The sequence below is a fragment of the Anabrus simplex genome, chromosome 2 (assembly GCF_040414725.1).
Source record: "Anabrus simplex isolate iqAnaSimp1 chromosome 2, ASM4041472v1, whole genome shotgun sequence".
Classification (NCBI taxonomy): domain Eukaryota; kingdom Metazoa; phylum Arthropoda; class Insecta; order Orthoptera; family Tettigoniidae; genus Anabrus; species Anabrus simplex.
Window position 1 is genome coordinate 724,268,611 of NC_090266.1, and position 13,188 is coordinate 724,281,798.

A 13,188-nucleotide genomic window follows, 5' to 3' on the forward strand; every position below is an offset into this window, starting at 1 on the left:
TGTTTTACAGACCATAAATTGCTATTCTCAGTAGGTACATACTCAAATTCTCTTGCCAGCGGGCAAGTTCATTGCACTCACCCCACCTGCAGTTGCTACGCAGCAGACCGATGACTCAAACTTCTCCTACCCCCACCCGCGCCTCGCATTTGACATTGACCAAGAAACAACGTTCCTCAGTTGCGCTGCAATCTCGGTAGTGTTTGCAAGTTTTCCTAGCGTCACGGTCGAGGTACATTATCATTGTGCTGTTTCGTTTGCTCGTTGTCCACGATGGCAACGAAATGTAAAAACGTTGTGACTATAGAAAAAAGAATGGAAGCATTGACAAGAATTGATAAGGGAGAATCGTTAAAGAACATTGCTGCTGAGTTTAGAGTAGGAACATCGACCATATCTGATTGGACAAAGAACAGAAAACGCATTGAAGACTTTTGTTTGAAGATGATTTTTAAGGACAGTTTGCATAATCGGTGTAAAGTAAAAACTGCTTAACCAGAAACTCTGGATAAAGTATTGTTTGCATGGTTTTGTGCTAAAAGAGAACATGTTTTTCTGATTTCTGAACCCATCATCCAACAGAAAGCATTGAGTTTGAACAAACAGTTGCCCCATGGAGATCCAAGTACAACTAGCAAGGTTGGACAGATGGAAAAAATGTGATGGAGTATGTCACCCTACAATCACTGGAGAAAGCTTATCAGGTGAAGGTGATGTTGAAGCAGCAGAACACTTTAAAAAAAAGTTTGAAGACTTTATTAAAAAGGAAGAATTGATGGCAGATTTAGTTTACAATACCAATCAGTTTAATTTACCGGATGTTGCTGAGTAAAACGCTAGCCTCAAAAGTAGAAGATTCAGCGAAAGCATATAAAAAAGGGAAAGACTGCCTCACCGTAATGGCTTGCAGTAATGCATCAGGAAAGCACAAACTTCCTCTCCTTATAATAGGGAAGTCTAAGAAACCCGTGCATTGAAAAATGTGAAACGAGATTCATTGCCTGTGGTTTACAGCTCCCAAAAAAGTGCTTGGATGGTTAATGACATTTTCAAACAATGTTTTTCCAGAATTTTGTGCCATCACTAAAAAGATATTTGACGAAGTGTGGCCTTCCCAACAAGGCAGTTTTGCTGATTGACAATGCACCTTTGCATCCATCTGTCAATGAATTATTAGGAATAGGAAAGGATTTCCACCTATCAATACTTATTTATTGCACTTATTATGCTACATGACCGGTTTTGACCCCTTACATAGGGTCATCTTCAGCTGAACCATACATTCACATCTATGTCATGAAGCAATGATTAAGATTACATTGTCTAGGGAATGCCATATGACAATAAACATTTGGTCACATCCAAATGGGGCATGTCGAAACGGGATCTGGCGTGTATGACACTATGTGCGACAATGCAATTGTATGTCTAAAATGATATGTTTTGGTCTTAAAATTAGTTTATAAAACACATCTCTACTTAAAACTAACTTTATATATATATATAAGACTAGCTGATGTACCCGTGCTTCGCTACGGGATTCTCAGAAAGACTGACTTGGTGGTTTTCCTAACTGAATTCAACATAGGTCATTACAAAAACATCAGTAGGAATGTAGCAATTGAAAGCAATGTTATCAGATAAAATACTCGATCAAATGAAAAACCGCACACTTTCTCACTTTCAACAAACAGTACTACGGTGCCGATCTAAGAGTCCAAAGTTCCAGAGATGGAATAACCAGGTCGCAGACTGCCGTGAACACTCCTCTGTCATTATTCTGTTAAATATGCACACTACTCATTCCAATCAGTGCCTCAGTGTAGGGATTGAATAGCTCGAATATTATGATGAACCAGTGTGTTATGTACCAGATATATCAAGAAATGTATGAACCAGAGGAATGGCATGCTAAAGAAGAAAGTTATCTTACTCCCCAGCTACATCCCGCCAATATACAGACAGGCTGTTACAGTCGGTATGACCAGGCGAGTTGCCCGTGTGGTTAGGGGCGCGCAGCTGTGAGCTTGCATCCGGGAGGTAGTGGATTCGAACCCCACTGCCGGCAACCCTGAAGATGGGATTCCATGGTTTCCCATTTTCACACCAGTCACACAAGGCTGTACCTTAAAGCCAAGGCCGCTTCCTTCACACCACTATTCATTTCCTATCCCATCGTCGCTATAAGACCTACCTGTGTCAGTGCTATGTCAAACAAATTTAAAAAACCTTGGTACGCTGCAGTAATCCTATCTGTCAGGGATGAGAGGAAACAGAAGACAAAAAGCACATCACAGCAAACAATGGTCAATGTAATGTTATTGTTGATAAAGTTCATGAGCTTTCTATATTGCAGGCCTTCACATTAGTTTTCTTTCGACTCTGTGATATTAGGGTGTCCTACAAAATTATTTATATCATAGACTGTAGTTCCTTATTCTCAGACTATACATACCGATTTTCACTAAATCCTGTTTACCCATTTTCTCGTGACTCGGCGCTGATATGGACTTAGTAACAAAAATCCAAATTCATGAATATCTCTGATTATATGCGGTACGGTAACAATGTATAAGACATAAGTGATCGGAAATTTAATAACTTCTTACATAACTACTACTAACTTACGACATAACTAAAGTTAGTTATGTAGTATTTATCGATACGACCACTAATAACGTAAATAACTTATTTGAGAATTACATTTCAGGCCTTCCCCTAAACTACCATTTCACTCAACGTGAATAAAATAATTTGTAGCCTAGATTGCAGTGGTTCATCACCCGACATTACATACCGCTTTTCATTAAATTCTCTTCAGCCGTTTTCTATTGATGCGTGTACATACATACCTACAGACAGACAGACAGACATTACAGAAAAGTAAAAAATGCATTTCCTTATTACTGTGGACATGGCAGATACAGAAATATCATTCATTTCAAATTCTGAGCAATGCACAGGCAAAACACTTATTTTATATATAGATTACATTTCAGGCCTTCCCCTAAACTACCATTTCACTCAGTGCGAATAACATTATTGATAGCCTAGATTATAGCGACCTATTCCCCGACTTTGCATGCCAATTTTCGTGAAGATACGACCGCTAATAAAATAAATATTTGACAATTAAATTTTAGGCCTTCCCTAAACTACCATTTTTCTCAGCGTGTATAGCCTATATTCTAGCGAATTATTTCCCATCTTTGTCTAGCGATTTTCATTAAGACACGACCACTAATAACATAAATATTTGAGAATTAAATTTCAGGCCTTTCCCTAAACTACCATTTCACTCAGCGTGATTAAAATAATTTATAGCCTAGATTGTAGCGGTTCATCACCCGACTTTACATTCCGATTTTCATTAAATTCTCTTCAGCCGTTTTCTCGTGATGCATGTACATACATACAGACAGATAGACAGACAGACAGAAATTACGGAAAAGTAAAAAATGCATTTTCTTGTTACTGTGGACATGACTGATACAGAAATACCATTCTTTTCAAATTCTGAGCAATGTACAGACAAAACTCTTATTTTATATATATATAGATGAATACTATATATATAGGAACACTTCATGCACATGAACGTTCGTGTCTTGCGTGTTGTTCAATTCATCGGTTGACTTCTGTGTTCAAGTCTTACAAGGACGGTTTGAAAAGTTCTCGGAATCACCGCTAAATGTCAGTGTTAGAGCAACGAGGTTCCCACGCAATAATCACACATCCTTTCTGAGTGAACACGTGGCGCGTCAGTGCTCTAGCTGCAGTAGTGTGGTAGTGATGACTCTTTGTTGTTGTTCCCGCATAGTGATTTGTCACAATGGAAAAAACTGAGATTCGAGCAGTGATTAAATACTTTGTAAAGAAAGGTATGAAAGCAAAGGAAAATTCATGCCGACTTTCAGAACACACTGGGGGACTCTGCTCCTTCATTTTCAACTGTTGCCAAGTGGACCAGCGAGTTTAAATTTGGTCGGGAGAGCTTGGATGATGATCCGCGTTGTGGACGGCCAAAAAGTGTTACGACCCCAGAATTTATCGCACAAGTGCATAAAACGGTCATGGAAGATCGTCGACTGAAAGTGCGGGAGATTGCTGAAGCTGTATGGATGTCTTCTGAATGGGTATATTATATTTTAACCAAAGAATTGGGTATGAAAAAAATTATCCGCAAGATGGGTGCCACGGTTCTTGACGTTGGACAATAAACGCACCAGATTGAAAATGTCCGAACAAAGTCTGGCCCGTTTTCAGTGCAACCAACAAGATTTTTTGCGCCGGTTTGTAACTACAGATGAAACTTGGGTCCACTACTATACCCCAGAGACAAAACAGCAGTCAAAGCAGTGGAAACATGCTGATTCACCACCGTCAAAGAAAGCAAAGGCAGTGCGTTCAGCCGGAAAGGTCATGGCCTCAGTTTTCTGGGATGCAAAAGGCATTCTGCTGATAAATTATCTTCCTACTGGCCAAACAATTACGGGGCAATACTATGCAAGCCTCCTAGACCATCTACAGGAAAAGATACGCGAAGCAAGGCCTGGTTTGGCAGAAAAAAGTCATCTTTCATCAAGACAACGCTCCGCTGCACACAAGTGTTATTGCCATGGCAAAACTTCATGAACTGGGGTACGAATTGTTGCCACATCCTCCTTATTCACCTAATTTGGCACCATCAGACTTTCATCTATTCCCCAAGCTGAAAATTTTCCTCGGTGGACGGAGATTTTCTACAAGGGTAGAACTGACAGCCGAATTGGAGATATATTTTGCAGGCCTGGAGGAATCTCATTTTCGAGATAGGATCAAGGCATTGGAATATCGCTGGACCAAGTGCATTAGTCTACAGGGAGACTAAGTTGAAAAATAAAAGCAGTTCCACCGAGGTAAGATACTTAATTCTAGTACATTCTGAGAACTTTTCAAAGCAGCTACGTATTTACATAGTTGTACACTTGGTTGCTATTCCTGGAGTTTAAATGATATGATTTGCTTGTAAAATTGTCACGTTGTATGAATAAAAGATTTTGTCTTCATGTATATACAAAGAATAAAACACTTTCCAATTTTAAAAAAGGGTGCCAGACGTATGGATAGAATTAGGCTAAAATATGTTCAGCTCTGCTGTGTGTTGAATCTTGTTGCTTTATGTTAAAATTGAATATGTTGTCCTGTGACGTCCATAAAATTTGGGTGACATTGGGTTCAAAGTAGTGGCTCCTTTCCCATTTGTAGCTGTGCAGTGATGTTACACTGATTGACAGAGCAAATACAACACCAAGGAGGAGTGGTTCGAAAGGGATGAAAGTTGGGGAAAAATCAGAGTCGCCACGGAAGAATAATTGATGTTTATTTCAAACCGATATGCAGGTTACACAATGCGCACGGCATCGACTCAGTAGGATGTAGGACCACCGCGAGCGGCGATGCACGCAGAAACACGTCGAGGTACAGAGTCAATAAGAGTGCGGATGGTGTCCTGAGGGATGGTTCTCCATTCTCTGTCAACCATTTGCCACAGTTGGTCATCCGTACGAGGCTGGGGCAGAGTTTGCAAATGGCGTCCAATGAGATCCCACACGTGGTCGATTGGTGAGAGATCCGGAGAGTACGCTGGCCACGGAAGCATTTGTACACCTCGTAGAGCCTGTTGGGAGATGCGAGCAGTGTGTGAGCGGGCATTATCCTGCTGAAACAGAGCATTGGGCAGCCCCTGAAGGTACAAGAGTGCCACCGGCCGCAGCACATGCTGCACGTAGTGGTGGGCATTTAACGTGCCTTGAATACGCACTAGAGGTGACGTGGAATCATACGCAATAGCGCCCCAAACCATGATGCCGCGTTGTCTAGCGGTAGGGCACTCCACAGTTACTGCCGGATTTGACCTTTCTCCACGCCGACGCCACACTCGTCTGCGGTGACTATCACTGACAGAACAGAAGCGTGACTCATCGGAGAACACGACGTTCCGCCATTCCCTCATCCAAGTCACTCTAGCTCGGCACCATGCCAGGCGTGCATGTCTATGCTGTGGAGTCAATGGTAGTCTTCTGAGCGGACGCCGGGAGTGCAGGCCTCCTTCAACCAATCGACGGGAAATTGTTCTGGTCGATATTGGAACAGCCAGGGTGTCTTGCACATGCTGAAGAATGGCAGTTGACGTGGCGTGCGGGGCTGCCACCGCTTGGCGGCGGATGCGCCGATCCTCGCGTGCTGACGTCACTCGGGCTGCACCTGGACCCCTCGCACGTGCCACATGTCCCTGCGCCAACCATCTTCGCCACAGGCGCTGCACTGTGGACACATCCCTATGGGTATCGGCTGCGATTTGACGAAGCGACCAACCTGCCCTTCTCAGCCCGATCACCATACCCCTCGTAAAGTCGTCTGTCTGCTGGAAATGCCTCTGTTGACGGCGGCCTGGCATTCTTAGCTATACACGTGTCCTGTGGCACATGACAACACGTTCTACAATGACTGTCGGCTGAGAAATCACGGTACGAAGTGGTCCATTCGCCAACGCCGTGTCCCATTTATCGTTCGCTACGTGCGCAGCACAGCGGCGCATTTCACATCATGAGCATACCTCAGTGACGTCAGTCTACCCTGCAATTGGCATAAAGTTCTGACCACTCCTTCTTGGTGTTGCATTTGCTCTGTCAGTCAGTGTATATTATCTGTGGAAGATAAGATTGAGCTATGAGTGATATTTTATGTTGGAGTAATGTCTAAGGGTTGTGTGTGCTAATTTGAATATGTACTTACTGTTATTGGTGTGGCTGAGTTGTGTTTGATATGCGAGCTTGTTGTGTACTACTTTGTGTTCTTCTTGGGCTCGTACTAGCTGCTGTGAGGGGAAGGGAAGGAGGGGTAGGGAGAGTTGTTGTTGCGGGGCTGGTGGTGGAGCTAGGTGTGTTGTTTGATGTTTCTCTATCGCGTGTCGTGTTCTGTTTATTGATTATCTTAAGGTAAGAGTTTTTTAGGGCGGGGATAACTGTATTGAAGATGATGTTAGTTTTTCTGTAATTTCATTTATGTTGTAATTTGGATTGGTATACTGATCTAGAGTGATGTAAAATTCTTCTGTTATGTTGAGCAGGGGGTCCTTTGGGGTTTATGTTCAGGATTTGCATGTCGTTCTCGATGTTTGTGAAACTGTGTTTATAGTCTTTGACATGTTGGCCTATTGAGGAAATATGATCGTGTTTTACCGCATTTATGTGTTCATTATATCGGGTTAGGAAGTTTCTACCAGTACATCCGACATAGCTTGTCTCACAGTTATTGCATTTGATATGGTATACCCCTGAGTGGTTGCATTTGTTGTTGCTGTTGATTGTCCTGACGTTGTGTATGATGTTGGTACTGTTGTGTGTAGTTTTAAATGCTATTCTTAAGTTATGTTTTTAAAAACGTTAGTTATGGGGTATATGTGTACATTATTGAAGGTGAATAGTGCATAATCTTTCTTGGATTTGTCTGCTTTTGCTAATTTGGTTTTGGGTTGGGATTTTATTTTGTGAATAAATTTGTTGACCATTTCTTTCTTGTATCCATTGTTTTTAGTTATGTCATGAATTAGTTGTAATTCTTTGTTTAAATCTTCTTTTGTTAATGGTATATTGAATGCTCTGTGTATCATGCTGTAGTAAGCTGCTCTTTTGTGTGTGTTGGGGTGGACGAAATCTATTTTGATTGTATTTGAGGTATGCGTGGGTTTTCTGAATATTTTGTAAGAAAGGTGGTCTTCATGTCTGGTTATCGTGATGTCCAAGTAGTTCAGATTGCGATTGTTTTCAGTTTCCGTGGTAAATTTTATATGGGGGTCTATTGTGTTGAGTTAATCTAATATATCGGTTTCATTTGTGGATCTATTGTCGATGTTGACGAAAATGTCATCAACAAATCTGCACCAAAAAATATATTGTCTATTTTACTAATTGATGTGTGCTCTAAATGGTCTATGTAAATTTCGGCGAGTATACCAGAGGCGGGAGATCCCATCGGTAAGCCTTGTTGCTGATAAATAGTATCGTGAAATTTAAAGTAGTTGTTACTAATGGCAAAATCAAGTAATTTAATGAACTCTTCTATTACTAAAGTGCTTAGAGTGCTGTGACTTTTTAGATTAGATTCAATGATTTTTATTGTTTGTTTTGTGGGAATGTTGGGGTACATGTTTATTATGTCAAATGATGCGAGAATGTGGTATTGTTCAATCTTTAATCATTTCGTTCTATTACAAAAATCCATTGAATTCTGTACTGTTTTATTAGCTGAGAATGCGTAGTGCTTTTTGGGGAATCTTTGAATAAATTGCAAGAGTTTATAGGTTGGGCTTGCTCTGTAGTTAATAATAGGTCTCATTGGTATGTGTTCTTTAAGTATTTTGGGATAATCTTTAGCAGTTGGCATTTGAGGATTCATTACTATAAGTTTAGAGGATTCTACTTCAGTTAAAAGAAAGTGTGTATTTTTTAACAAGGCTTTGAAGTTTCTTTGTATGTTATTAGTTGGATCTTTACGTTTGATGAGGAAAGTGTTATCTTGAAAACATTCTTTAGTTTTCGATATGTATTGGTCTTTGTTGATGATAACTGTGGTATTGCCTTTGTTGGTGTTATAAGTAGATTATTTTGTTTTATTTTATCTTTGAGTTTGTTTATGTGCGTTTTATTGGCCGAGTTATTGTTTTGGAAGTTACTGCGTATTTTGTCGATATATTGTGGGAGCCTTTTTTTAATATCATATCGGACATCATATCATAGCTCGTGTGGGATTTTCTGTATGCCGTTTTCTATTTCGGTGATGGTGGTTGTAATGTTCTGGAAGGTTGATGTGTTACCCCAGTTGTGCTTGGGTCCCTTGCTCAAGATAACAGTTTCCATTTCGTGAAAAGTCGTATTTGTGAGTTTTTTTATGGGTGGGTGGAATTTGTGTTCAGTGATTTCGTTGGGAAGGGTTGGAGTGTTCGTGTTCGGAATTTTGGTTTTTTTGGGTTTGGTTTGGATGGTTGTTTAAGTGCTTCTAATTTCTTATTTAGTGTATTCTGTTTGTTACAGGCTAAGTTTTTTATTTTTCCTGTCATGATCTGTTGAAAATCATCCCAGTAGCTGTGTGGTAGCTCATTGGATGCTTATAAATGTATTCGGTATAGTTCGTTGTTGAGATGTTGTTTTTTACAGTATAAAAACATTATTTCTTCTTTCAGCCAGATTTTGCTTGTTCCTTTTTGTGTATTACAAGTTTGTATGGTGTGCCTGTGTTTATTATTATATTTTCTCAAAAATTTAGGTGTTAGGTCATTTTTTAGACATTCCTTCAGAAAAGCAATGCTCTTAATCGCGTTCGTAAGTTTGATCTTTAAGTTTCGATATCTATATGCGTTCCGTTTTGCCTGGTTGGCTACAGTATCGTAGCCACACCAATAACAGTAAGTACATATTCAAAGTAGCACACACAACCCTTGGACATTACTCCAACATAAAATATCACTCATAGCTCAGTCTTATCTTCCACAGATAATATAACATAACTGCACAGCTACAAATGGGAAAGGAGCCACTACTTTGAACCCAATGTCACCCAAATTTTATGGACGTCACAGGACAACATATTCAATTTTAACATAAAGCAACAAGATTCAACACACAGCAGAGCTGAACATATTTTAGCCTAATTCTATCCATACGTCTGGCACCCTTTTTTAAAATTGGAAAGTGTTTTATTCTTTGTATATACATGAAGACAAAATCTTTTATTCATACAACGTGACAATTTTACAAGCAAATCATATCATTTAAACTCCAGGAATAGCAACCAAGTGTACAACTATGTAAATAAGACTTGAACACAGAAGTCAACCGATGAATTGAACAACACGCAAGACAAGAACGTTCATGTGCATGAAGTGTTCCTATATATATTGCATTCATCTTATATATATATAAGTTAGTTTTAAGTAGAGATGTGTTTTATAAACTAATTGTAAGACCAAAACATATCTTTTTTTTTTTTTGCTAGATGCTTTACGTCGCACCGACACAGATAAGTCTTATGGCGGCGATGGGACAGGAAAGGGCTAGGAGTGGGAAGGAAGCGGCCGTAGCCTCAATTAAGGTACAGCCCCAGCATTCGCCTGGTGTGAAAATGGGAAACCACGGAAAACCATCTTCTGGGCTGCCGATAGTAGGGTTCGAACCTACTATCTCCCGACATACAATTGCATTGTCACACATAGTGACATACACACCAGATTCCATTTCGACATGTCCCATTTGGATGTGACCAAATGTTTATTGTCATATGGCATTCCCTAGACAATGTAATCTTAATCATAGCTTCATGACATAGACATGAATGTATGGTTCAGCTGAAGATGACCCTATGTAAGGGCTCAGAACCGGTCCTGTAGCATAATAAGTGCAATAAATAAGTATTGATAGGTGGAAATCCTTTCCTATTTCTAATTGTATAATTCGTCAATACGGAAATGAAGATTATAGATTACAATGTCAATGAACTAGTTGAAGATGATATTTCAGTGACGTTTTTACCACTTAATGTAACTTCTCTTGTTCAACCGATGGACCAAGGAGTTCTAGAACAAATAAAAAAAAGTTTACAAAAGGCAAATGGTAAGTCAACTGGTAGAGAATGAAGGAGAGCATGGTGTGCTAGAGGTGCTGAAATCTTTTAACGTAAAGACTGTTATTTATATTATTGCGAAAGCTGGGGACTAGGTTGGAAGGAGAAAACATTGATAAAGTCATGGAAAAAATTGTGGCCTGGTTTGTGTGACTTGCCAGAAAACAAGATTGAAGAAGGAGAAAATATAAGTGTTGAAGAAGATTTTATAGACATTTTAAAAAATATCAATGGCTGTTCCGATGTTGATGAAGAAGACATTGACAATTGGTTGCAAATCGACAATGACGGAGGTTATAAACCGGTTGCAGAGGAAGACATTATTGCATCGTGCAGTGTTACTGAAAATGAAAATGAAAAGGATTCAGATTCAGACAGTGTTGAGAACCAGCTGTGGTTATGAGCCATGCAGAAGCAGTAGCAAACATAGAGATATTGATGATTTATTTCAAGAGTCAAGCCAAAACTTTGCCAAATGAACTTCTAATGTTAAAGCGGATGCGACATTGCACTGCTCATAAGTAGAGACGAGAATTATAGGCACTAAAAACAGTCAAAATGGGCAGGCATATAGGCTCTTCAATTAGCCAAAATAGGCACGTAAATAGGCACTATCGCATAAAATAGGCAAAACAATAGGCATGAAAAAAATACTTATAATAACACGTTCAATTACTATCAGAGGTATTTACAACAAGCAACGTTTCAATGTTTTCCGGTAACAATCTTGTTCTCCTGTCGGGCAGAATGTTTTGTACTGAGAGAAATCTCTCAACATCACAGGAATTGATTGGACAAAACTTCAATAAAGCCACTTCATCTGGTTTTAGTTCAACTGCTTCATCTACCTCACCTCGTAGCACCCTGACTACTTTTACCGCCGTTTCCCATCATGGATTCTGCTGTAGGACTCTTATGGAACTTTTTGCTGACAGCGGCTACCTTCCCAGAGGTTCGGTCAAAATTTCTCCTGACTTCTTCCACAACCCTAAATGACTCCACCAGGGGAAAGCCACTCGTCTCCAACTCCGTGATTGTTCCCGGCAGCTTGTTGAAGATTGAAGATGCTCCAGTTTATGCAGGGGGATATTAGCTCCAACCATTACAGTGCACAGGTCTATAGAAAATTGTTGTTGGTCGCTGTTCACAGTGGACTGGTAGAAAAACTGTGATGACAACGCTTTCTGTACTCGTGTCAAATGCATTGCAGTATTTCTGTCTTGATCTATATGGTATCTTTTCACATTTGATCTCAAAAATAATAAAACTGACTTAAATTACAATGTTTTTATATTTCTACAGCTGGGCTAATTGGCAATAATTCTTAGTATAAACATAATAATGGCGTATGGCGAGGTCTGGTGCGGGTCTCTTTCTCGTAGACCACCTATTAGGCCACTTGCATGTCTGTGAAGATGAGGGCCCTACCTAGGATGATTTCTAATGCTGAAAATGCCACACACACCCAGCCCCAGAGCCAAACCTTAAAATCCCTGACCCGACTGGGAATCGAACCCGGAACCCTGTGAGCCGAAGGCCAGTATGCTGACCGTTCAGCCAACGAGTCGGACAGTATAAACATGCATTTGTTTCATAAAAAAACAGAAAGACTATTAGAAGTGATGTTTCTAGAAGTTCAAAACTTTAAAGTAGGAACAACAGAATTCGTAATTTACATGGAAATATGTCCTCGAAAATGTTCACTTATAATCTGGCAGTTTCCTGTCAAGTTCACCGGGTAAAAATTTTTTTAAAATGACGTGAAACGATACCTGAGTAGCTTAGAGGATCCTTCCTATATGCTTGCCAGGGACTCACCAAGCTACCTCTAGCAGTATTCTTACTTATATATAAGAATTAAAACAGAGGCACTATAATAATCAGATTTGTGAACATTTTATATGTTACTGTCGCCGGCTTTGGGCAGCCGGGTCAGCTCTCATGAAGACTATTTTCTGTTTCTTGCAATAGATCCTGCATCGTGTGTGGCCACAAGGCTGCCACCCTCATTGAAAATTAGAAAACAGTGTGATTTGAAATTGTCGTGGCATGCGCCCATGAACTTACTTTTTGTCACAATTTAGCAAAACTATAGGTGGGATGCTAGAGCTTACTCACCCCAGACTATCTTTGCTTGCCCTCACCCCACACAACGGTTACTAACTGGACCTCACCAATCAGACCAATGGTCTTTTCACTGGCCTGGTCTTATAAAGATAGTCTTTATAGCCTTGTTAAACATGCTGTGACATCGTCCTAGCTGCACCACATTCGATCTTCAACCTATGTTTCGCGAAGGCTTAGGGGAAACGTAATAGAGTTCACTAGAGCCTACACATAGCACTGGTGAAAGTTACTCACGATTTTTAAAAATTACATTTCAGTTGTAGTCCGCTTCTACGGTATAGTAGTTAGTGTGATTAGCTGCCACCCATGGAGGCCCGGGTTCGATTCCCGGCTCTGCCACAAAATTTGAAAAGTGGCACGAGGGCTGGAACGGGGTCCACTCAGCCTTGGGAGGTCAACTGA